We start from the raw sequence: 26,078 nt of genomic DNA on the forward strand, positions 1-26,078 counted from the left end.
CATTAGGACAGCGAATTGTTTGCAAACAAAGTGTATTGGTAGTATAACTGGATTGACAAATGTTAAGCCTCACAATAAACGTGTGCAAAACCCTCAATAACGCGATTTCTATAACAAAAACCCTACCGCAACAACAATTTTTGTCACAAGATGCAATATAACCAATAACCGTTCTATATATTCCTACTGTAAGGAACGCAAGAATCACGAATTAGTAAACTTTAAGGGAATTTTGGTGCTCAGAAGACTCGATCAAAGTGGAATATTAATTGATAGAAAAAATATGGTGTATTCCGAACTAGGGTGTCGACGGCGTTTAGTTTTATCGCAAAAACAATGTTGTAAAATCTGTTCCCATTATTCAATTTAAGAATAATACTAAACCAACCATTGTATCACATAATGGTGTAAGTCTCATCAACAATAAAATCCAATTTGTTTATATATTTATAGCGACTTACAAATGTGCAGATCCGAATATTACCTGCAGAAATTCTATTGAAGATTATAAATCTTTTGCAAAACAAGAAAACAAGTTTTTCCGGGATTCCCGAGTCCCGACTATTAAAAATAAATTCGCGAGGTCCGGGTATCCCGGGAAAAGTAAAAATCCCGGGATTCCCGGGAAATAAAATCCCTGCTTGGAAGCTCTATTTGTGTCTTCGGCAAAGTTGTAGAAAATATTACTACAGAAGAAATCGCTGAAGACACCATATATCTAAATTCATTAGTTTTCGAGTTATTGAACGGCATACCCTTAAAATTAGTTTCTTCATGGTAACTTTTTATTTATTCTTCTAAGTTCTTAGATTCTTCCACAAAGTTGTTTGCGGCATCGAATCACATATTTTTGCGGAAAAAGTTACTTTTTATCTGTTGTATTCATTCAATTTTGGGATATTTTTGGGGTAACTTCCACCTTAAATAACCCGCACGAGTATACGTTGAAACAAGACCTACCTGCTGAGTTTAAATAAGACAAGTATAAATTCTTTCATTCATTTTGTAACTCGTCTAGGTATCAATTATCAAAATTGACTCACATTCACCGTTTAGTGCTTTGTTTTAGCAAAGCATAATGCACACCACTATTCTTAGCTTTTCTCATTAAGCTGTAAATTTTTCGTTTTGAAGATTTGAAATTGCAATTCCCCGGCTAACGACAAAAATCCAAAAGCACTGACCACTCTCGCTCTGAAGGATAAGCCGGATAAGGATTGCCCTCTGCCACAGCCAGCAGGAGAAGTAGAGTGAAGCAGGCAGGAAAGTGAGAAGTACACTGCGATGTCTTCCAGAATTGTTGCTGGACCGAATTACGGTTATTCATCATTAGAGTCGCTAGGGAGGGTGCAACAAAAGAACGAAGCTTTTCTCTCTGGTCAACAGATAATGGCCGCAGCAGGCGCCGCCAATATTAACGCCAGGAGAACTCGATTGAAACAAATTCAGTTAAAATTATTCATTCATCATCTTACTAGACCCTGAGAAATTGGTGTAAATCCCGGAGGCCCAGAGATCGTCTTCAAAAACCAGAGTCTCCGGTTCAAAACCGAAGGTGTATACACTGTTGTGAACGAACGGTTGTTTCTAATCAAAGCACTCATATATTAGCAGCATCGTAATCGGCCAGAGATTGGCGAAATACTCACCTGTATGAAACGTAATTTTAATTATTTGATTTGACATCATCAGTAAATGCGTCGACTTTAACAAAATCATATTTACATGTATTTGCTTTCATGTTGTTTCTTTTAAATGTTTGATGAATATTAAGCCATTATTTATCTTATACGGCCAAAAATCGGTTTTTATTATTCATCGTACCGTATATTCGGCTTAAATCAAAATCGGCTGGTATTCGGCCCGAATATTCTGTCGACCGAATATTCGGCGCTTTTTCTAATTTTTTCAAGCTTCTCAGTATCCACTGATTAAATAAATTTCATTATGCACGCTTCCCAAACACCCGATTGGCCACGTTCCGTGGATCTTGTATGTGATCCACAATCACTTTTCTTTTTTTGCAAATATTATATCAATTATGATTGTGTTCTATGTAATTAACCATGAGGAAAGGACGCTGCTTTTCGTAGTGCTCTTGAGTGTTTCATTTTATACCCCTGCGATGGCGTTTTGTTTTGAACATAACACTCAGCGAAAATCGAATCGATAAACAATTCAGCCACAATATAAAAGTAAAGAGCTAGTACATTCAGCATCTTATGATGTTGTTTGCTCCTTAACGGCTTATTTTTGGCGGAAGATACCCTAAAAATAGCGCAAAATTTGGAATATCTTTTTAAATACAACGGATAGAAAGTAGGGGAACTGGGGGTAAGACGGACATATTAAGGATATACTTAAATATAACATAGTAAGAGCATGCTTTTGTCACCATGTAATACTGTATGCTATAGCACCATATGTTGGCTTTCGAGTGCCCAGGGGGATTATGTTACAAAAATCATTTTGTATCAGTTTTTAAAGAACTGGAAAACGAAGAAATATCTGCACTTTTTCCAGACTGCGGGTGAAACGGACATATGGTGTGGGTAAGAAGGACATGTTGCAGAAAGGATGATCACAATGCAAAATATTGAAATTTACTGTTTTTAGCGGATGTTTTGAATAGATTGTGGTTCTTCTTAATATATATGTTCAATTCGAGGTGAAAAATGACGTTTTGGGGTTCGATTTAGAACTGAAGCAAATGATGTATTTTCTAATAGCGTTTTTGCCGTTGTCATAAAGAGAGCTACACAATCAGTTCCAAGAATGGATCATTTGATAAGTCACAATCAATTATACAAAACTGGAAGGTTATATATTAAATGCGTAATTGGTAACATCAGTTCATCGATCACACACAGCTAGAGTATGAGACTTGCACAAAATCGTCTACCATTTCCAGGTTCTAGGAATCCCGTATTGAACCTCGGTCACATTAACGTACATCTTGCAGTCTACTGCATGTGAGACTTCAGCTAACTGGATGGTTCTCCACGTTTGACTGTTAGTATTTTGTTTCTACGGGCGAGACATTTAGATAAGGATGAATCAATAGAATTAATCAAGACTGTCCGTCTTGCCCCACCAGTATACATATTTTTTAAACGTTTGTACCTATTCACGCATAAATAAGCTTACCTGTTATTTTCCACGAAGATGTCACTTAAAAGTTACTTTATCGAAACAAAGGCAAAACTCCGCGAAAGAATTGATTTTTTCATCGATGAACCTTAAAATCGGAAACTTGAAAATTACATCCGCACAAAACCGCACTACTGATTATCAATATTTGTTTCAACTGTATACGTTTAGCAGTATTCAAGACTTACTAAGTGTTTCATAATTCAAGGTTACCCATAATGATAGAGTACACATACAATACAATTGAAGCTTTAATGTTATATCCCTAAATTAACCATGTGTCCGTCCTACCCCACCTGTCCGTCTTACCCACAGTTCCCCTAATTTTGTTCTGCAAGAATATGTGATTCAACACTGCAATCAACTTTGAGGAAAATTCCAAGAACGTAGGAGAATGACTAAAAAAGTTGTCACTTTAAAACTTATTTTAAGAGGTCTTTCATATAACATGTTCCGTAACTCGAAAACTATTTAAATTAGATATATGGTGTCTTCAGCAATTTCTTTTGTAGTAATACTTTCTACAACTTTACTGAAGACATGAAGTTTCTGTCTTAATTAGGAAATAAATTTCGTATATCGCTTATAGGTGAATTAATCACTGAACAATATATTCCTGTAGATGCGCAATCATAAAGGCAAGAACTTTTCCGAACAAACTATACTCGGAAAGTTAACGATTCAGACGCTATTAATTTTGAGCACGAAAGCGACGTTTAAAACACTGTGTATCCCAAGCGTGACCATAAACCAGGCAATTAAAGGGCATAAGTGCCTTTAAAAACGCTTGTTGCCTTTCCTCAAGCAACACAATTGTTCCGTTCAGTTTTGGTCGTATTTGGAATCATGCCATTACGGGAAAAATATCATTAGTATGCCACGAACAACGTCCAGGTGGTGCCCAAGGACATGAACTAAATAGCAACGTATTGGGCAATCGTAAAGCAGATCCTCAAGAAAACGCGTAAGACTGTCATATAATATTCAATTTCGATTCAAATATCCTGATACTAATATATTTTGCTCACTTTGACTAAAGAAGTATTTTACAAGCTTTGTTCTAATCGACAAATGAGGGATTCCACGAGAAATCGGCCGACCGCAAAATATGACCATCGTCGATTCGAACGAAACTTTGCGGTTATGTTCGGTTAACGAATCTCCATGAATTCCTCTATCAATTGCAATATTTTGATACAAGAGTATTTTTTCGAAAGGGCGTAGACTTTTCTTCGTGCATTAATTTGCAAAAATATTTGGTCGATTACCCTATTTTATACAGAAAAACTATCCGAGAACGAGTTACACGGAATGAATCCTTCTATACGAAAAAATACACTGAAAAAAGGTTTGTCATTATTCACAAAAACGAAATTTTTTGTTTAAAATTTAAATTGCAAAAGAACCCATTTTTTTAATTTTTTATAATTTGTTAACAAAAACCTAAAGAGAAAAGAAACATTTTGATTGTGACTGCATGATGGAGAACTCATCGGCAAAAAGTTTTTCTAATAACAACTTTATACATGTTTTTAAATTTCATATTAATTGACACACAAAACTGTAATTTTATTACAGAATATAATTTATAATTTATAAGTATCATTTTAAATCAAAACGCATTTAACAAAAATCTTCCAAAATGCGACGGTTTTCGAGATATTTGGAATTTTGCTCCAACAAAATCAATTAATTCGTGTAATTATGCCCTTTTTAAAAATTATTCTGGTTACCCCATCATAAAATGTCAACAATCTAATGTTTATCGTTTTAAAGACGTAAAAATAAACATTTTTAGTGTATTTGGATCATGGAAGCTTCCAATAAAAAAGTTTTCCTAACAATAGCTTTTGAGATTGTTCTAACTCATACTATTTGCTGTCAAAAATGCAATTCTAAACGCAATTTTAAATCAAAATTTTCTGAAATGTAATACTTCTCGAGATATTTTAAATATTGTTTTACCAACACAATTGTTTTGTTTTATTATGACCTTTTCATAAGTTATTCGTGTTTCTCCGTCCACAACAATAGGTTTTTCAAAAGGCCCATAACATTTCCTGTAACTTTTTATTGACTTCAAGGAGATATTGTAAACCACCAACTGTAACGTTCCATCGGAATCTAAGATGGTCGGTCACGATTTTGGAGATTTTCGGACGGATCTTCGTGGAATTCCTCAAATATTGTTGTATATACAACCGACAAAGATTTTTCGTCGTCCCGTAAAACTTCCGAAATGTCAGTGAACTGGTTTAGACCGGAGACCCTTCATTTTGTTTCGAATAGTCTTTAGAACCCATTTGATCAGTATTTAAAGTCAATTAGTAAGAATAATGGATTTCCACCGAAAAGCCAAATTAACTGCAAATAAATCAGTTTTCCGCCAGTATATCTCATTGGTGTTCCGATCATTTCACAATAACACCAGGTGTATATTTTCCAAAATAACATAAACATTTCTCTCAATTGATCACGGATTCCCACCGCGTCCAGATTCGGCTTCGCAACGCTAATTTCAGATAGCGAAATAACAGTTGCAAGCCTGGATACGGTTCTGTGCATCGCGGGACAAAGCCTGCCGATCGCCCTTACCAATCAATACTTTGTTTGTTTGTTTATTCGAACCACTGTGCTGTAGGTATAGGGATCGCTTTGTGCGATCGAATTCTACCGTACCGCGCACAATTAGTGCTCCATTAGTCGAGAAGACGGTCGTTTGCAAGCAGATAAAATAAATAATTATTCGACTCGTTTTCAACACACGCAAACTGGAAATGGACCGTCGGTAATGCGACCCATGCGTTTGTTTACAAATACTCCCAGCTGGAAGTACTTCCATTCAACTGGTGGCAAGGAGGTGGAATGTTTGTGTTGCGCTTAAATACAGGAAGATCAGGATGAGTTGCGTTTAGAGAGTAGAGTGTTTGTTGTTTTCATCGCAAGTGTTAAATTTCAAACCGAGTGATTATGAATGAAGTCATAGCAGGATGCATTGTGATAAATAATTACTGTTTTTATCATCTATCGCCTGCTGGGCAACTATGCGGCAACACTACTATGCAAGCGCCAACTGTACGTGCATACAATGGGGACGTACAGTACTTCATACATTCTGCAAATTTCAAAACAGTCGCTTCGACCTGTTGTGCACGAGAGTGGTAACACAATGGGTACAATATACGGAACCTGATGTTTTGCATAGTTTCCGGTTCGTTAGACGCACATATTTGTGTCACAAAATGCGTCAGCAAGGCAAACTATTTTAACTATTGCACTCCGTATGGATGCAGTTGCAGCGAATCTCATCGAGGGGCGGACAGGGTTCGTTCCCTAAAGTTACGTAATTGAGGTGTAGGCAAGCATGTCTGCGCGAACAACGGCTGTTGCATGTTGCGTCATAAATCACAGTTAGAGTATTCACTCGGTAACTGTAAGTTTTGTTTTTTTTTTCCTCGACAGGATCGTACATTTGAGACCCGTACGGTGAATGGTCGTGCATTACTGCAACGGCGGTATGCCACAGGCATCCCGACGATAACGGGTTGAGTTATAGTCTGAGCTAATTAGACCATCGTACACGGGACCACGTTTCGCTCGTTTTCTTTTTAAATAATAGGTTTAATCCCAATTGATGGTTAATCTTTTAATAGGTTACTTTTGCATTGCTAGCTTCCTCCAAGAGTTATAAAATTGTGAATGTCATTCCACAGCTGCCAATCATATTATGTACGGTGGGAAAATATAACTAACCTAGCAAACTAATTAGTAGAAGCCTTTTAGTTGAACATTTCCGATTTGAAATCGCTTGAGTACACCACTTAGGAATGACGATAATCATCAAGTGCAAAAACACTGCACTTTGCGTGACCATAATAATGAGTGCCGCTTTGGTCGTTCACACGGCATCGACACCGAATATAATTAATACGTGTAATGTATCTGAACCATCGGCTCCCACATGAAGGAGCCTGAACATTGTTGTTCTAGCCAAAAGTTGATGCGTTATATTCAAGAGATTAGAATATGTGTTATAGCTTCATGCAGGACTACATTTTTAGCTGTTTCCACTTATTAATTATCTTTTTTATAATAGTGGTTTACGATCGAATTGTTCAAGTGCATGGTCTATTACCGAGAATATAATAACCAGAAGCTCATCGACATTTTAAACGCGTTGGATCACTGCTCGATATCGCAACATTAGAATTGCATGGGGAAATGACCCCTTGATCACCACGATAACAATCGCGGTTTCGTGATATCAATTATGAATGGTTCAAGATGATCGGAAACAATTAATGTATCCAAAAAACCCCATCCGGAGAGCGGTTCGAATTTTGGCAAGTTTCCGCTGAGATTCTGGCAAAAATGAGTCGGAATCTACCTGAGCTCGTATTATCTCGCCATTGCATGGAAAAGCTACGTGACCGCAATGTCCAAAAAAATCTAATCGACTCAAGAGCTTTCTCTAGAGGAAGGGTACACGCTTTTGGCAGGTTTGATTCTCTACGCCGGGAATCATGCCCAGACCTTGTTCCGGTTCCGTGGTGTGACAAAAATTGTCTAGAACCGTACGCGTGAAAGTCCTTCGCGTATGAAACCTTTCTGAATGCTGGAACAGCCCACAGTTTCAGAACACACACGATGTCAGAAATGACAATGAAGAGCTTGAAAAAAAGCATTCATTGGCGCCGGATCGTAGACGGGTGGACGAGGAAAACATCGATGAGTGCTCTTTGTGGCTCGGCTCGAAGGATCCGTAACAGGAACGGTGCCGACGAAAGCATGGAATATTCAAACTATTGGATATTCACATTCGCAAAAAATGTCTGTTCGGATTCTGGTGCGCCGCATCATGTCTTTATACGACACCGCATAGTGACACGACGCTTGACAAAATCCCAATATTTTTGCAAATATTTATTATATTTCTCGCCGGGTCCGGACAGAATCAAATTCAACTTGTTAAAGAATTTTTTTGAGTCTACGAAAAGGTGGCCGTGGAATTAATTGAACGAGCTCGTTGAGGGTAATTTAGTGATTGAAAGCAAGTGAAGAACGGTATCCTAAAACCAGGGAAATCAGCCTTTGACCACAGCTCGTATCAGTCAATGCTGCCCTGTATGCGAAACATGTTTGGCACATTCAAAAAAATATCACGGCTATTGTGCTCGAAACAAGTTTTAAATAGTCACGTTGTCAATTAAGTATGCCATTTTTCTACTAATTAACCCTCTGTAGACCAGGTGAGATCATATGCTAGCCTACAACAAATCCGATCCGATCCCACCTGGTCTTCAGAGGGTTAAACATATGCAACGTAATCATTCCGTTTCATTTATTTCATTTCAAGTACTATTTAAAGCATGTCCTTTATTGCCTGTATTCATTTTCTTGTCAACTATTACATATATGATATTTTTAAAATATAAGTGAATAAAGTTTTAGCACAATTTTTCAAATTTACCAAAATTCAAATTTGATTTAAATTTTTCATGCGCAGCAGAACTCTATTTTTATTAGCTACTTCGTATTGTCAAAAGAAACGCTCGCATGCCATTAAGTAGACGAGGCACTTTACCATACAACAATTCGTAGGAAAAAAGCTCATTTCCACGAAGACAAGTCAATAGCAATTTGCATTCATAATGATAGCAGTAGTCACGTTCACGTTTTGTCTGCTGTTTTTCTTATTGTAGAACCGTTTGGTATACATATGAGCATTATATCTATACCGTCTTTATCAGTAAAATTTGATTGAATATTTTAAAAAATCGCAGTATAATTTAGCAAAAGGCATCTCGTACAGTTAAATGCTATTGCGAACAATGCATGACGCTAAAACTGCCATTTTATGCATTATATTCTAAACACGAATTGAAAAACGATGAAATTCACTGTATTATACACGAACATACCGAAATTACGAATCACAACTTGGTGAGATCAGATGTGAAGCAAATGTATGACAATTCAGGACCAAGCAGCTAACTGTATGTACACGTCTATATGTTTTAGCGCTTACCGATGTTTTGTTTGATAGTTCTTAAGGGGTTACACCAGCGTAGAATTTTTTTATTGGCCTAAATAGTGTTTTAGGATCATAAAAATGATGTGCCAACAATTGAAGGCGGCCAAATATCTAAATGTTTAAATTTTAAATTCTGCTGCCATGCCTCCTAGGCATACCCGAAGGATACGGTACCCCTGCGATGGCATTTTGATTTGAACATAACATTCGGGGAGAATCGAGTCGACAAACAAGTCAGCCACTTTATGAAAATAAAAAAACTAGTACTTTCAGCATCTTATGATGTTATTTTTGCTCCTTAACGGGTTATTTAAGATGGAAATTTCCCTAAATATATCAGCAAATTTAAATTTTACCTTTTAAATACAATAGATACGAAGTAATCACGAAAATACTAATTTTAAGAGGTCTTCTATATAACATTTTACATAACTCGAAAATTATTAAAGTTAAATATATTGTGTCTTCAGCTATTTCTTTTGTTATAGTAATATTTTCTACAACATTGCTGAAAACATGAAGTGTCTGTCGTGATTAGTTCAAGAAACAATTTTCGTATATCACTTATAGGTGAATTAATCACTGAACAATATATTCCTGTAGATGCGCAATCACAAAGGCAAGAACTTTCCCGAACAAACTATACTCCTAAAGCTAACGGTTTAGACGCTATTAATTTTGAGTACGAAAACAACGTTTTAAAACACTAGTTCGATATAATTGTTGCTTGTCAAGCCACAGAAAAAGATGGCCTGCCACACGAGATATTTATTTTGTGCAAAATTCGATAGCCCAATGAGTTTTGAAATATTCACCACCTTTCCTTTTCCATTCGAAGTACAACCCAAGTAACAATTGAAGTTTTATAGCACGCTACAAGTGCAATCTAAGTTTTATCAGTGGCTATAAAACTGTGATAAAACCACAATTGTTACTAGGGAATATTCCTTTCCAGGAAGCTGTTCAAAGTCAGCCTTGACGTTGGTTTCGTGGTTCCTGTACCGTCCAACCAAATTCGTCAGCATCTGTACGTACAGCTTCCGGTCAATCGGTTTGGCCGATTTGTATACGAAACTCCCAGCTTGCTTGCGACATCTCGGGTGGGAAGGATGGGGTCCGGTTGAAACAGCTAGCCAGTCTTTTTAGCGGCCTCGATTCAGTCTACCTGGCTGTCGACAAACATTTTCCAAACGCTTTCATTGCATTGGTGGTAGTTAAGTTGTCCAACAATTTTACCTACTTGACGTTCGGATTTTCAAGAAGCGCTAGCAAAACTTTGCTCCATTGCTCCTCTAGCATCGATGCCATTTTCACAACTGAAGAGCTAATGTCAAAATCAAAGAGTACGCATGATGCTACACACATAAATGTTTAAAATGAGGCGAGTGGAGGTTTTTTAATGAACGATGAAAAAATCGTCAAGTTGAAGTTTATTAATTTTTATCGTAACACCCACCCAGTGCTCTTTCCTTACGAGGACAATCTGGGGGGCTAACTCCAGATTGTCTAATTTACTGAGCCCTTCGGCTTTCTTATGCCATTCAACACTACGACTCCCTTGCGCCATTCAGCACCATAACGTCTTGATCCATTTGGCCATTTAGTACCGTAACTCTTTTAAGCCCTTTAGCTCCCTTTTTGTGCCATTTAGTACCACTTTCTCGTTGAGCTCTCTACTTGTTCGCGTATTACTAGGTCTAGTCCCCGGCAATGGACCTAGTTTACTCCGACGGAGAATTCCCCGGCGAGAAAAGATCTCCCGAAACCGGTAATTCCGGTGGAGCAAGGCGTTCGGTTCGCTGGTGCCTCGACTGGTGGTGCTGCGATGACCCAAAACTGATAGTGCCTCGTTCCGATCTACACAGTATAGTCCCCGACGGTGAATGATGCGTAGGCCAACGGAGAGTTCCCCAGCGGAAGAAGTTCTCCCGACACCGATTCTTCTTCTGTTTTCGCTATATCTATCTCGGGCCTACCGGTAAGGTGCCGAGGTGGTTGGAGCATGGTGTCCGGTTCGCTGGCGTCCCGACGACCCACACCCGGTACTCGACTAATTTCCAGCGGTAGATTTAGCCTTAGTGTCAGGTGGTAGTTTACCTCTACGCGTTTTCTATTGAACAACGCCAACAGATTTAGGATGAGCCGGTATGTCCATCTTTTTTCCGTATTGCTGCATTCCTGCAGCCACCTTGCCATCAAATCGATTCTCACAACTATCCACGAATTTCTGGTGTTTCTTTCATTGTAGCACTCGATATCCTCCACCAGGGTGATGTAGATGGGGATCATCCCAACGATATCGCATACTGCCTCCGACGATATTGTTCCGTACGCGCTCGCAACTCGAACGGCCATCAGCCGGAACGTCCTGTACAGCTTTTCACGGTTCCACTTGATTTTCAGCGCTGCACCTCATGCCGAAACCTTATATTACAGTATCGATGACGAAACATTAGCTAGAAGACGTCTCGTGCTGCTTCTCGGACCGCCGACATGTGGCATGATTCTCGCTATCCCGTTCATTGCCTTCGCTGACCTTTCGCAGGCGTAGTCGACGTGGTAGTTGAAGCTCAACCCTTCGTCGATTAGTTTTCCGTGTTATCTAAATGTGTCCAGTAGAGATATAGGCCTGTACGACGCGGGATCACCCGGTTACATCAGCTTCTGTAACGTCCACATTTCGAAGAAGCTGCCATTATCTAAAAACTACTGCAGTACCATCCTGGACATGTCCGGATATACCAGGATCACAGCTTTCAGCGCCACGTTTGGTTTTCCATCGGGACCGGCGCTGAACGCCATCTACTGCATGGCTCCAGTCTTCGCGGCTTTGTGGCATCACAAGTCATCAAACTCTTCCACTTTCGCTCGGCGGTCGTTCTTCTCCGCGCTGCAGAAGGCTTCCTTGGTCGATGTGGTCGCGAATCGCCTGGTAGTTGCTATGGGTATACTTCTCTCGCACTCTTCAGTTCATGTTCGCCGAAGGACTACAGAATACTACGTCGATGACAGATTCGCTTCCGTCTCTCCGAAATGCGCTAAGGGAACCTTCATTGCACAATCATACATCTAACTCCACTGGAGCGTCCTGCAGGATAATGTGTTGGTTACTCTACTGCCCACATCACAACTCAGTCATTGAAGTCACCACCAATGACTACTGGCTTTCGTCCAATCACCTGCTCGGTAAACTGTTCCAAAATTGGTCCAAACTGCACCACTATCCGCTTTGCAGATGCCGTTGATTTTGGCGATCACGAAGCCTTTTGCTCACAAGTTTTCTGGAGTTAACTCGGACCCTCGCTAGATCCATTACATGGCTCGACCTTTCATTCATTTAATTCCCGACATTCCTCTTGCTTTCCGCCATTCTCTCCATCTATTACGATATATAGATCCTCTGCGTACTTGAGACATTTAGTTATGAGCTCCACTCGACCCAGCGCTAAGTTACCGCAAGTATTTCTGTGAGCCGTTTAACTCCCACTTTCGTGAGCTATTTAGCTTTCATCTCAGTGATCCATTTACCTCCCGATACCATGAGCCATTTAGCTCCGATTTCCGTGAGCCATTTAGTTCCTAGCTTTGTCGCGATCTAGTTCGATAGTCATCGACGTTTAACTCTCCTTAATCCGCCCCCGGCAGCGGACGTTCTCTCGAAACTGATACCCGTTTCCTTGAGCCATTCAGCTCTTAGGCGGTTGAACTACCCTACTCCGACTAAGAGTTTCCTGATGCCGGAATTTGTCTTGGTACCGATGTCCATTTCGTTAACCAATTAGGTCCTAGTTTTGTCACGATACAAGTGAGCCTTTTAACTCTCCTCTTCGTCGCGATCTACTCGATGTAGTCCTGGGCGGTAGACCTAGCCTCCACAACGAACCAACCGATAGGTGCCAAAGTCTGTCGCCAATTTTCACTACAAGAAAATATTCTCAGAAGATAACTTTTGCAAAAGAAACATAGAGAATTCGATTTAAAATATTAGGCACATTTTTGTCGAACGTGTTCAATTTTTCATATTTACTACACTACACCTTTGTTACTACACCACTGTTTATAGAGAAGTGCAAGAGTTGTATAATGCAGTTAAATTGTAGATTTTAAAATTCATTGAATTGGAATGGAAGACTTGTCCTAAGGCTGAAATAATACATTAATCAATAGTTTAAAAAGTTCCAACACATTGTTCGAATAAATCAGTTATTGCACTTTTCAAAACAATTAAAAAGATACCTAACGAACATTACAAATTTGACCAGGACTAGGATTGGGCCTGTGGGAAGGGGAAGCAATTTAAAGGGTACAAAAAATGATCCATAATTTCGGTGCATACAAGTTAAGTGTTTATGACAGAGTATTTCCTTCTACTTTACAAACCGTTTGCATGATCTTAGATTAGCTAGTAGATACTCTCTTTCAATAACAGACAAAAATTCTTCCTTGAAATTTGAGCTTTTCATCATAAATCGAGAAAACAATTTATTTATTACAAAAAGTTCACCATTTTTAGTTTTCCATATACCACAAAAAAGAGAGAAAAAACTTTCCATTGGAGCTCCACGTACATGCTTAACACTCAATGAAATTACGAAATATTCTCCCGGCAAAAAATCTGTTATGGATTACTTAGGTTTATTAATTGGTTTGGAATGGTTAAAAAATATTTCTTTGGATATAATCGTAAACTTGTTCTACGTTGTTGCAAATTAAGAACAATTTTTCACTTATTTTATAAAATCAATCCGAAATTTTGCATTTAGATGTGTATGATGTACAGTTGAAACTATTTTGCAAAGAACAGTAATTCATCTCAATGCATTCAATCACCTTTAAAAAATGCTTTCACTACTTTCGTGCTAGAGTGTTAAATTAGCATTCTGCTTTTTTGGATAAAAAGAATAGATTGTTTCGTTTCTTTGCGTTACCCATTCACTTCCCATTACTTCCCAAAATTTTAAGTTTTGCACATAAAATTTAAAGAGATTCAACTAATTCCTTTTTTCTCTCTCGTGACGTCCATTGTCTGCAAACATCAGAAATGCAGAACCACCGCAACCCAGTCAAACGTAAAACTCACCTTACCAAGTGAACGTCCTTCGTCTTTGTTCAATGTGTGTTTGTGAAAATCTCGTACCCGTACATGTCGATACAACCACCAATAAGATAATGTTTTCCGCGCTTTCTGTCATCTCCCAAAAATATGGGAGGATGATCTCACAATAAAGCTAACAGCACACAATTGCTACATGAAAAGTAACAACAAAGCAATATATCAGAATAAAATGAGTTTTCCTTTTTCTCAACTATATTAATTCGATAAGCACGACTGCAGACCCTTTCGAAAACAAATTCTTGACGGTTAACAACTATTCACTCCCGAGATGATATAAATGTTCAAATAGTTCAAACCTCATCCCAGTGTTCCTCCTTTGTAAAACCTTCCTCCAGGCAACTCAATGTCCCCATTTGTCCCCTCCATTAACTTCGAACTTTTGATACCAAAAGATCGTCGTTATAGATCTGTGTGAGCAAATAATTTAGATGTCGCTGTACTAACCGGATACCTAAAAAAACTCAGTCAGTGTGCGCCTGCTTTCTTTTGTACCCGCGACCGCCTCCTAGCCTGAACAAACAAAAAAGTGGCGCCTCTCTATCTTTCGACTTGGCCCCTGCTTCTATTGCGCTTAATTCAAGGCCCATTTCACCCCAACCGAATCTCACAATCATCCGAGCAATGCTTCAACACTTTAATACAAATCTATCCCTGCTACTAACATACTAGACCCCTTCACCCGGGACCTTCCAAAGCAACTGGATGATTGAGCGTGGAAAACAAAAAACAAAACAAATCTTTGTCTGTGCTCCCCTATTTATTACTTTTCTCGAACTATTAACTTCTCCTTCCACCTTTCGAAAGACTACAACTTTTCTATCCGCGAGCGCACAAAACAGGAAAAACTTTACTTTCCCTCCGGGCTAAGCCACGCTGAAAGAGAGAGAGAGTGAGGAATAAAAAAGAATACAAAAAGAACAGCTGATGCTGATAATTGGAAATTTAATTTCTTCTTTTACTGGGGCGGGCGCGTGAAAGCTCGTGAGTTTCAATTTTATAAAATTATTTTCCGCAAGTTTTCGGAATTGCTGGCGGGCTCCCTAACAATTATCATCCCGAGCAGGGGTGCGATGTTTCGCTCGGTGTGGTGTAAATAAAATGTGACACACAAAAAACACAGATTTATAATAGACTGGGAGTAGCGCCAGCAATACCGCCTTGCGACGATCCTTGTAGCTAGGGCGGGCACATGCGTATATCCGTATAGCAATAGAGAGCGTTTTAGTTGGACATTTGATTAACAGCGGGTGATTCTTTAGATGACACATCACATCTTCGATTATAAATAAAATAGTTCAAAGATACTCTTTTTGAATGATAGTCGACAATCGAGCATAGGTCAGCATGAATAAAAATTGCTATTGTTAAAAATCTTAAATTTTTTTTTAGAAATATTTTAATACTTGTTTCGACCCCATTAGGTAATTTTAAGTCCTTTCCTCATACAAAATATTCCGTAGTTCATGAATTGTGTTAAGTGATGTAATTTTTTATCAAACTTTGTATGGGCATTAGAGTGGCTCGCGGTTGTATGTAAAAACTTCAAAATGATTTAAACTAGCGGGCACATTACTTTTTGAGTTCCTTTTGTGGTTCCAAATGCCTGTGCAAAATTTGGTAGCGGTTTTGTGCATTGCGTTCAAAGTTTGTATGGGATTTTATATAGAGAGATCAATTATTTTGCATTTGCGTTAATAAAGATCGCTATTCCACTTAATATGAAAACAGTTTTATAAAACTATACTTCAAACCCTGGTTAACAACTTTGTCGAAGACTGTAACTAGCTACGAGTTTTTAAAAATAGTTATAACGATTTTAAAATATATGGTTCAATACAAATGCAGAAAGTTATTATTTTTTCCAACCCTGCCAATGCACCACGGCATTTAAAATTTAAATAAATGAGAATATATTTTTCTCAGAGACTTGATACAATTAATCCCAAAAAGGAAATGCATTTAAAAATTAAAATTCATGAAATACATCCTTGAATATTTTTACTGATACTAAGAACCTCTACAATATGGAGAAAAAAAAGAATACAGCATGTTGTATGCCATTATTTTTTGCACTGATATCTCAAAATTCTCTTGGTCAAGTCGCCCCGCGGTGGAAAGTCTTGACCAGAAAAACGATCAAAGAAAAACTTTTATTACTTGTGAAAAGGTAAACTAGCAATTCTGCAAAAAACCAACATTTACATTTCAACGAGTTTTGAAGGATTGATAACTTTTTTAGAGATTTACGTAGGTTTAACTGAAAACCTAGTCAAGTCTCCTCATTTTCCCCTACTCTTGTTGTTACCGTTTTGATCCACTCCTCTCGATAAGGAATCATAGCATCACGTAGAATGCCCTGTGAGGAAAACGATGAATGAGTGCAATATCACCAAGAATGTAGTATATGTTCGTATTAACTCAATAGATGTATTTGGGTTTGAGGCCCCAAGTTTCCCCAAAAACTCTTCTGTGCTGACTGAAAGCCATGCAAGCTACCTTAACTTTGAACTCAATGTGAGCAGAACAGTTCAGTTTGGAATCCCAAAGAGCCCAAATAATCGTGTCCTTTAAACGGAAATGCTCGACAATGCCCGAAAAGGTACTTTTTCCACTACCGAATTTTGAATAATATTGAAAAAATTGGCACTTTTTGGACCCAACTCAAAAAAGGAAAAAATAAAACAAAAATAGGTCTCCTTTGGTCAAAAGTTGTTAATATTTGTTACGAAAATCACGATTTTGTGCCAGATATTGACTGTGTAAATTTAGTTTTTGGGAAATATGAAAAAATGTGGAATAATGTAATTCAAAGCTAAAAATATGTAAAAAATTCACCATTTACTTATATGCAAAAATTATCCATTGAAAAAGATATTTTTCTAAAATCATTCATAAAAGTATGGTTTGAAAAACGATTTTGTCAAAAGAATGGACAAAAACACAAAAAATCATGTTTTGCTATTTTGGCCAGGATTTGATAGTAGTTGTCTGTGCAGCGCTCGGATTCCCACTCCATGGTTTTGAAATTTCACAATATCACTAATCAATTATTATATTAATTTTATCCCAGAAGAGAACATTTTCACATACACTTGCTTTGTTCCCAGCGGTTTGCAATTGAATTTTGACATATCAAAACAATGGGACCGTTTTTAAATGCCACCCTGTATGTATGAAGAACCGAAAATCCGGATACGCAATTGCATTACTGCATGGCAGTTATATGTTAAATGATATAAGGTTCCGTGGTTGGATTCACAAAGATCACACGAATAATACTCGGGACGCTGAATAGTATCAATGTGATAATTGAGTTTACAATGTCCAGTCAGGCACTAACTGGAATACGTACTACAGTTTTGACTGGAAAAATGCAACAAATTCTTTGACGCTTTTGTACTTACAACTGGTAGGAAAGTTTTTGTTTGAATGCAAGTTTTCAGTTCAATGCAAGAATCTTGTGGTTTTTTCGATTTTCCCCTTACATATTTATACGAAGCAAACCTTGTAAGCGTCATTTGATCGATTCGGTTGTCATAATTCTACACGCAAATGCCCAAGAATTAAAACTACCTGAAAATAAGTCATTTGATATGGCTCTGCGCAGCCTGGAAAATATATGTCAAAACCACAGTTAAATACCGTCAAACGGGGTAACTTGCAACATCGGGGTAACTTGCAACACTTCAACATGTTTCTGTTCAGATAAATTCAGCAACGCTAATAATAATGTTTGCAATTTAGTACTGTCAAATGTTAGCATATGTTAAAAGATAATACATGTACTAGGGTAATCTTCTGTATTTCGAGGTTTTTCAATAGAAAGCTAGAATGACGTGCTTTGCTCCACTTCAATGGTAAGAGCATATGGTTTGTATTTCTTACGTACAGATCGAGTATACAATAGCAAACATTACCGTTTGATGCATGTTTGTTTACCATCTCAAACGAACGCAAGATAACGATTTTTTTTATTTCGATTATAGGTTTTAACCTAAAGGTCATTCGCCTCTTCGGGTTAGAAAAATCTTGTGAAAAATTTCTAACCCTATGTGCGGGAATGGGACTCGAACCCAGGTGCGCTGCGTACAAGGCAATCGATTTACCAACTACGCTACGCCCACCCCCTAGATAACGATTTAACTATGTTAACTACTCATGTGGGGTAACATGCAACAATATTTTGTCTTATTACTATTATGCCATGGCCAGCTGACTGATTGAGCGTTTCAAATAACACCTGTATTGTACTTTAAATCACCTTTTTAAAGCTTTACCCCATTCATGTCCATGTTGTTTGTGGACAACAACGTTTTTAAACAGCTATAACTTTTGATTGAGGCGAGATTTGCTCACAAAAACAAGTAAGGCTCATTAATGTGATTGTTGTGTTTAATTTGAGTATTATCAGTTACAAGGATCAGCTCTACAACTGAAGTTATTGCAATTAGTCTGATTGGATTCCGATGGAGCAGTGCTGCCAGGGACAGTTTACGTTGACGTCCGAAAATGATTTTTTTCATATATCTTCGTTATGGTGCAATATTATTGAAAACTGATAAAACTTATCAATTTAGAGCGTCGTTGGCTACGTTTTCCACGTAATTGGACTATTATAATTATTCTAGGAGAATTGTATTGAGTATTACAAGGTAAAAATTGACCAGTTTCTAGCACTGCCATAGAAGTACCTATCTTTATGAAAATAGGCTTTTCGTGTTTCTTGACCCCAGCGTTTTCAAGGAAAATAGTTTTGAAACCCTACATGCACTAGAAAAACGTTGGGCATGACAGGGTTAACCTACAACTAGAATATGAAAATGCACCTTATATACAGAACAGGACCTGGAATTCGTCTTTACGCGAACTTGCGTCTCTAGCGATACTAGAAAATGCTCAATTTACATCTTTCTATATTTCTCTAGCATTAATAATAGTCCGATTACGTGGAAAAGATAGTCGTTGACAGTGTAAATTAATAGGTTTTATCTGCTTTCAATAATGTTTTAAGACAACAAAGATATAGTATAGTTTAGTTTTCGCTGTTCAGTGAAACTTTTCCTGGCAGCACTGTTCCAGTGGAAACTAATCACGTTAATTGCGATAACCTCAGTTCTATGGATAATACTTGCAACTATTAGTTCTGAAATGAATGACTGAAGCCCCAGTAGTTAGCCTTTTCTACGAATTCCTGGAATAAATCGAATATTACAGGTGTTGAAAAACGTTGTTTGTAAACAACACGGGCATGAATTTTAAATAAAATAGAATGACCTAAATTCAACTAAATTCAACCAAATTATAGTACATTCGGTCAATGTATCAGAGGAAAACAAAGTTATACTACATTAGACTTCAATGAAGTACATATGTTGCAAGTTACTCCATATGCGGGGTTACTTTGATTTGATAAGTACCATTTAGTATTCTCCAAACTCCCATTAGCGCATGTACATGTTGAATATTATTCTGAAGTTTCAGCATTTTTAGTTATACCGCTTTGAAGTTGAAAAGTGTAGCAAGCAACCCCGTTTGATGGTACTTTAAATTCGTCTGAGGAGTGTTTAAGTCTAGCAAGTTCGGACTTCCACCACCTCTAGAAGCACAGCGCAGTTCGAAGAAATCAAGCCTGTTGTATGCTGCTACTATGAGTGAGATTGTTTTATCAATGACCGCGTTCAAGTCTGAAATTCAATAAAGGTTTGTACTACATCCCGACTGATCAAAACTCAGCGGATACATACAATTAGACAGACATTCGCACTTTTCTTGGTTAGTTTTATACAATCTGAAGGTCTCAATTTTAGACAATTATACGAATACTTTATATGTGGTTCTTAGCACCATATGTCCAATATTTTGCACGAAGATATACGTATTCATACAATTACTCAACTAATAGTATAAGCTTGAGTTAAGGTTGCAGAAAGGCTAAATATTCTCAACGAATTGGGGAAGCCAATATGTTCTAAAAGCCCTGTATCGCGCATTTGGTAATTGGCTTATGATCGCCTATATCAAACCCCGAAATGGGTGTTAGGACAAGACCATCATCTAAATCACTCTATTTTCAAATAAACAAACGTCGGCTGTGTCAGATATGCATTTACACAGTAAGGGTAAAATCCGTACGCGACTGACATATTTTAGTGCTGCTAGCCCTTCATTCCTCAGCACGGAGAAAACCCTCGACTTTAGGATTCTTAAATTAAGTGTTGATTTTTTGTTAGGATTCTTGTTTTCAGTTGCTTCTTAGGACGTGGGAGCAGTAACCCAGCGGATCAATTCTTGGCTGAGATACTGCAATCCGCCAAATGCCACACGGCTTCTAGGCTGGATTCGTTCGGAGAAAGATAATAGACTTTTATCAACCTTGTAGTGGACCACAGTCGCATCCATTGTTATTTGCCTCTTACGATATGGAAACAGAAATCCAGTGGGTCTTTTCTAAAATACATCAAGAGATTTCAGCTCACCGAATACCACGTGGTACTGATGATTGGAGCGTAAAATACATCTTTAAAAAAACGATTTTTTAGGAGAAATTCCAGAAAAACTGTTACTCGTCTCTGCAACTTTTTTACCAAAATCCTTACAAATGTATGACAAGAAAAACACTAAAGTATAACTGCAGTGTTTTCCAGGATGCTTTTCAATACTCGCTGTGTAAGGGTTAGAATAAAATAGAATAGAAAATTCTTACAAATGTACGCTGTGGGGGAAGTGTGTTATCACCGCTGTGATCGCTAGTAGTGAATGACCTTCCCTACAGTCAGGCTGCAATGGGTTGTTGGATACAGTCCTGATATTGAGGGGAAGACATGAATCTGTGCTGATTGATCGGATTCCATTAGCCCTGACCTTCACCGAAAATTTATGTTCCATGGAGGGACTCAATGTGAACCCTGCGACAATAATGTTGAATGTTGTTTTTTTTCGATATAAGGAAATCGAAGTTGATTCCACATAACTCTCGGTGGAAGTTCAATTAACTACGCAGTAGAAGCAGGGTCATCACTGAACCACGCTTGCCTTATTCTTCCATTGTAAAGTGGCCTCAAGTTAAATAACAAAAAAGACCAACCAAACTAATTAAAGTACGGAAACTGGCCTGCCTCTTTATCACAGGCGCTATGGAATTAACACCCACGGCAGCTAGGAAAGCAATGCTTCAATGCTGCCTTAACTGCACAAAGATGCTACGAGAGGAGAAGCTTAACTCTATGAGAGTACAAAGGGCAAATAATGATTTAATGATGATTCAAATTAGCTCCTAGGTTTAACAAAGAGACTTGAAATAAGGTCTATTTTGCCATAGTATAGAATAAAAGACTAAGCCGAACTTCGACTTATCATATGAGGTCCACAAAATGAGTTATCAGATATTTGGATGAAGATACTAGACAAACATATTTGTTAGACCAGACAATTCCTAGTCATATCTACCAGTGCACAGTACTCGGAAACGTAAAAAATGTGAGCTTAATCCACTATAGGCCAAATCATCGAATATAATATACTCACACTCGCGCAATTGACAAAGTAAACAAACCACCGAGAATTGTCAAACAGGAACTTCATTCATCGTGAGTTCATTCGTGTCGTCATCTTGTAGAACTCAATCTTACCAAAATTGAATCATGCATGGCTTACTATGATCGAACTAAAACATTATCGACAAAGTTTTAGAAATAATCGCAATAATGAATATTGAGGACCAAGAGAAATTTGAAGTATCAGAACAAAACAAAATGGCATAAAACATGCTGCAATAATTTTTTGTCGCATTTTCAAGGTCCTTTGTGTCAGGAAAAAATATAAAAGGATTGTGTTTCATGAATTTTGATTTTTTTAACTACATTTTCTTTTTGGTATTAACTGTACTGATTACATTGCCTTTTCACACGCGAAACCAGCCATACAACTGCAAACTTTGTGAACTAGTACTATAATAGACTGGTGTTTAAGGTGGGAAATATTAACAGTAGGTACCACAGAATAGTAAACATAAAAAATTATGTGTTTTTCTTCAGCTTACTTGACCAAGCTCCCCATAAAATCTTGGTCAAGTCTCCCCAACATTAGTTCTTATGTTCAAAGTCGTGCTAATTTGATAAAGAACTATTCCAATATTTCGATTAATGTCGAATCATTTCACTACTTCATAAGGATAAACATGCTATGTGAGCTTGGTCCATAGAAAGTTTGATAAAAAATTACATAATTTAACGCAAATTCATGAACTGCGGAATATTTTCTATGCGGAAAGGATTTTGAACTCCAAGCTGTTAAAATTATCTAAGAGGATCGAAACAAGTAAAAAAATATTTTTAAAAAAAAATTATGAACCGAATAGAACAAGTTATTAATAATCGTTGAATCTCGCGCTTGGTCAAGTCTCTCCATGTTCCCCTTATATATCTTAAATCTAAAAGTAAATTTTGTCATATTTTTGTAGAACTTGTCACTTTTTAATAGTATTGATTTTGATAAAACTTCAACGATTCATTGGATTCTAAGAGAGTGTGCTCAATATGCTATAAACAGGTGGACCAGATCGCTTGGTTTACCAATATTGATAACCATGAAGTAATGTCAACTATCCAGAAGCACAAATGGATGACGTCATACCGTTCAAAGAATTCAATGGGAACTGAAACGAACAGCATAACGTCAGCTACCAGATTTTTCCAATATCACTCCCACCACTGATATTAGATTCATCTCCCGAATACTGAAGTGCCACCAAGGACCCACCTGTATATACCACATTGCACAGTAGTCTAGAATGTGAATTTAGCAGGAATTTTAAACTTTTTGCTAAAACTAGATGACTTAGCCTTACAATATGTTCGGTAAAGTTGTGTTACTATGCAATGCCCTTCTTTTTGTTTGAACAGATGCTAGGTCGGTTCTAATTTTAGCAATATTTAAAATCGTTGTAGAGCAACACATTTTAGACAAATTTGCTGTAGGTATGCAAGGTCTAGCTTTCATACTCTTCATTGCACGAGAAATCCAAATGAAAGTTTTAGGGTGTTCCTTTAAAAAACCGTTTTATTTCTATAACTTTTTACAGTTTTTATTTTATACTAAAGTACCCTTTGGACCACTTGAAGATTATTTTAGGGTGCATAATTTGCTTTAAAACACCAACTACTAAACTTTTTTCGTTTCAAAGTTATGAGAACTTTTGTATAAAAAATATAACTTGTTCAAATTGATTAGGGGCACTTAACATTAAATACCGTTACTGTCACATAAAATAGCATGCTTCGTAGTGTAGATATATTTTTATATCTTGCAATATTTACTCAAAAAATAGTTTATTTTTGGAAAAAGTATAAGCTAGAGCTTCGGTATATTAAGACAGATTCATTTCTGGTAAATTTTTTGTGAAATGAAAAGTACACAACATAGAGTTTCAGTTTTTATAAATTCTATTTTCTTCAATTTTTTGGAAGACAGCGAAAATCTATCTCGAACCATTAAAAAGATATTTTTCGGATTTTAAAAATTTAGAACCACCCTACACACTATTTAAAATAATAGAAAAGTATTGAAAAGTGCAATATTTTATCATGAAAATGAAAGTATATTTTTTATATTGTCCATCGTGAAAGTAATTTAAACATTTTACAAAGGGTCAATTTTTTAAGAAACTTTTTCAGTTTTCATTTTTTTTTTCAAGCTATCTTCGGATGTTATACAGAGTTTTTGAAAACGAACGTTTTCATTTAACATATCAAAACTAGCTCTATTATTCAAAATTAATTTCATGAAATTTAAAAAAAATCGTGCTTGCCGTTTTTTGCCAAATATAAATCTAATCATGACCTTATTTATAATTGAAAAAATATCTTTTGCTTGCCCTAATGCGGGATATTGTTATTCCAAAAAATCCCCATTTTTTGGCGAAAAAGTGCTCATAACTGCTCAACAAAAGTAGTAAAACAAACTATTTGCCTCAAAACAATCTTAAAGTTGTCCGAAGACTACTTCGGAATTAAATCAATACCGCAAAAGTTATTTGAATAAAACAGTTTTCCTAATAAACACCCTAATCTTCGATTTTAAATTTTGTTGAAAAATAAAAAGTATGACAGATAGATCTTATTTGTCTTTAGCAAACTTTTCCAAAATTTGTCGTTCTACAACTTTGCTGGAGGTCATTTGGCTCTAGCTAGAATGAACTTTTTGATCTTAGTGAAATTAGAACCACCCGAACTGTTGTTTTGACAAACAGAAGTGGCTCACAAACTACGAAAACTTCTTCAAAAACTTAGTTGATTAGTTTTAGTAATATCTCGAAATTCCTGCAAAATTTGCATTCTGCACCACTGTCCAATGGATGCTGCACCTTTCACATGCCAGAATGTAACCAATGATTGAGTTATCTGAAATAAAATAAAAATTTTGTACTACTCATAGTATCCCTGAGAAAAAGATTTGAGATAATTTACCAAAATATTTCCAATAGATAATTATGGATAGGCCTATAGATTGTCAATAACGGAGTAGCAACTACGGGCGATCTCTTATGCTTATGCTTATGCTTATGCTTATGCTTAGTGAAATTAGAACCACCCGAACTGTTGTTTTGACAAACAGAAGTGGCTCACAAACTACGAAAACTTCTTCAAAAACTTAGTTGATTAGTTTTAGTAATATCTCGAAATTCCTGCAAAATTTGCATTCTGCACCACTGTCCATTGGATGCTGCACCTTTCACATGCCAGAATGTAACCAATGATTGAGTTATCTGAAATAAAATAAAAATTTTGTACTACTCATAGTATCCCTGAGAAAAAGATTTGAGATAATTTACCAAAATATTTCCAATAGATAATTATGGATAGGCCTATAGATTGTCTGTCTTGAGTAAAAATCTCATTCATCCCGGTAATTTTCATTTTAAGAATTCGCAATTTGTTGGTTAATATTTTCGTTTAGTGTATAAAGTTATATGTATAAATAATTACATCTACAAAGTTTTGGTGAAGTCTAAGTGAGTGCTGTCAACCACTGATCTAGCAGCTGAATTGCTTCTTAATAGAAAGAACAATGACGAAGCTCAGTAATAGTCATCCATTGATAGTAGAATTATAGGGAATATTTCTAACATAGAATTAAGTATTTTTTCAATACTCTGAAGAATTTAATTATTGCATTATAAAAAATATTTTCGGCTTAACAGTCATGGAGTAGACCTCCTTTTTACTTTGGTTGCTTAAAATTTTAAAGATTTGTGCTGCAGATAACGTGGTTTTCTGCCATATCAATCAGAAAACGACCTTTGTGAAGGCAGCACCACAAACACAACATCAGCATCCGATGGAAATGTTTCAATACTGAACATTATATAATCATTGCGCATTATAATTAAGCGTGAATAAAAGATTGAGTAATCATGACGTGAAGATAGTACTAATAACGGCATAAACTTATCTCGATTGTCGATTGAACTATACTGATATTTGGTAGATTTCAATGTTACACAATAAATAACGGGAAGGGACAATACACAAATTTCTTTTTTTTGGATCAAAACTATCTTCACTCCATCAATATTTAAGTCAAATGTCCACCTAAAAATCTTACTCGGTGTCTGCGCCTACAAAAATGGTGTTAAAATGTGTACCATAAAACATACGGTTTTAGGTACTTACACTCTAGTGCCATTTGAAAAAGGGATGAAATTTCGTAAATAATTTTATAAAACTAAAACACATTTGAAAGAAGAAAGCGAACCATCCAATTTATGTGTCTACAAAGCAC

At 36.9% G+C, this 26,078-nt stretch overlaps 1 protein-coding gene across 8 annotated transcripts in view; it reads left to right on the forward strand.

Annotated features, from left to right (window-relative positions):
• The window catches only part of LOC131694055 (potassium voltage-gated channel protein Shab), a 368,174-nt gene that overhangs the window by 244,673 nt on the left and 97,423 nt on the right, over window positions 1-26,078 (forward strand). The gene's annotated exons all lie outside the window — the stretch shown is intronic.

The sequence above is a fragment of the Topomyia yanbarensis genome, chromosome 3, assembly GCF_030247195.1.
Source record: "Topomyia yanbarensis strain Yona2022 chromosome 3, ASM3024719v1, whole genome shotgun sequence".
In the NCBI taxonomy this organism is placed as follows: Eukaryota; Metazoa; Arthropoda; class Insecta; order Diptera; family Culicidae; genus Topomyia; species Topomyia yanbarensis.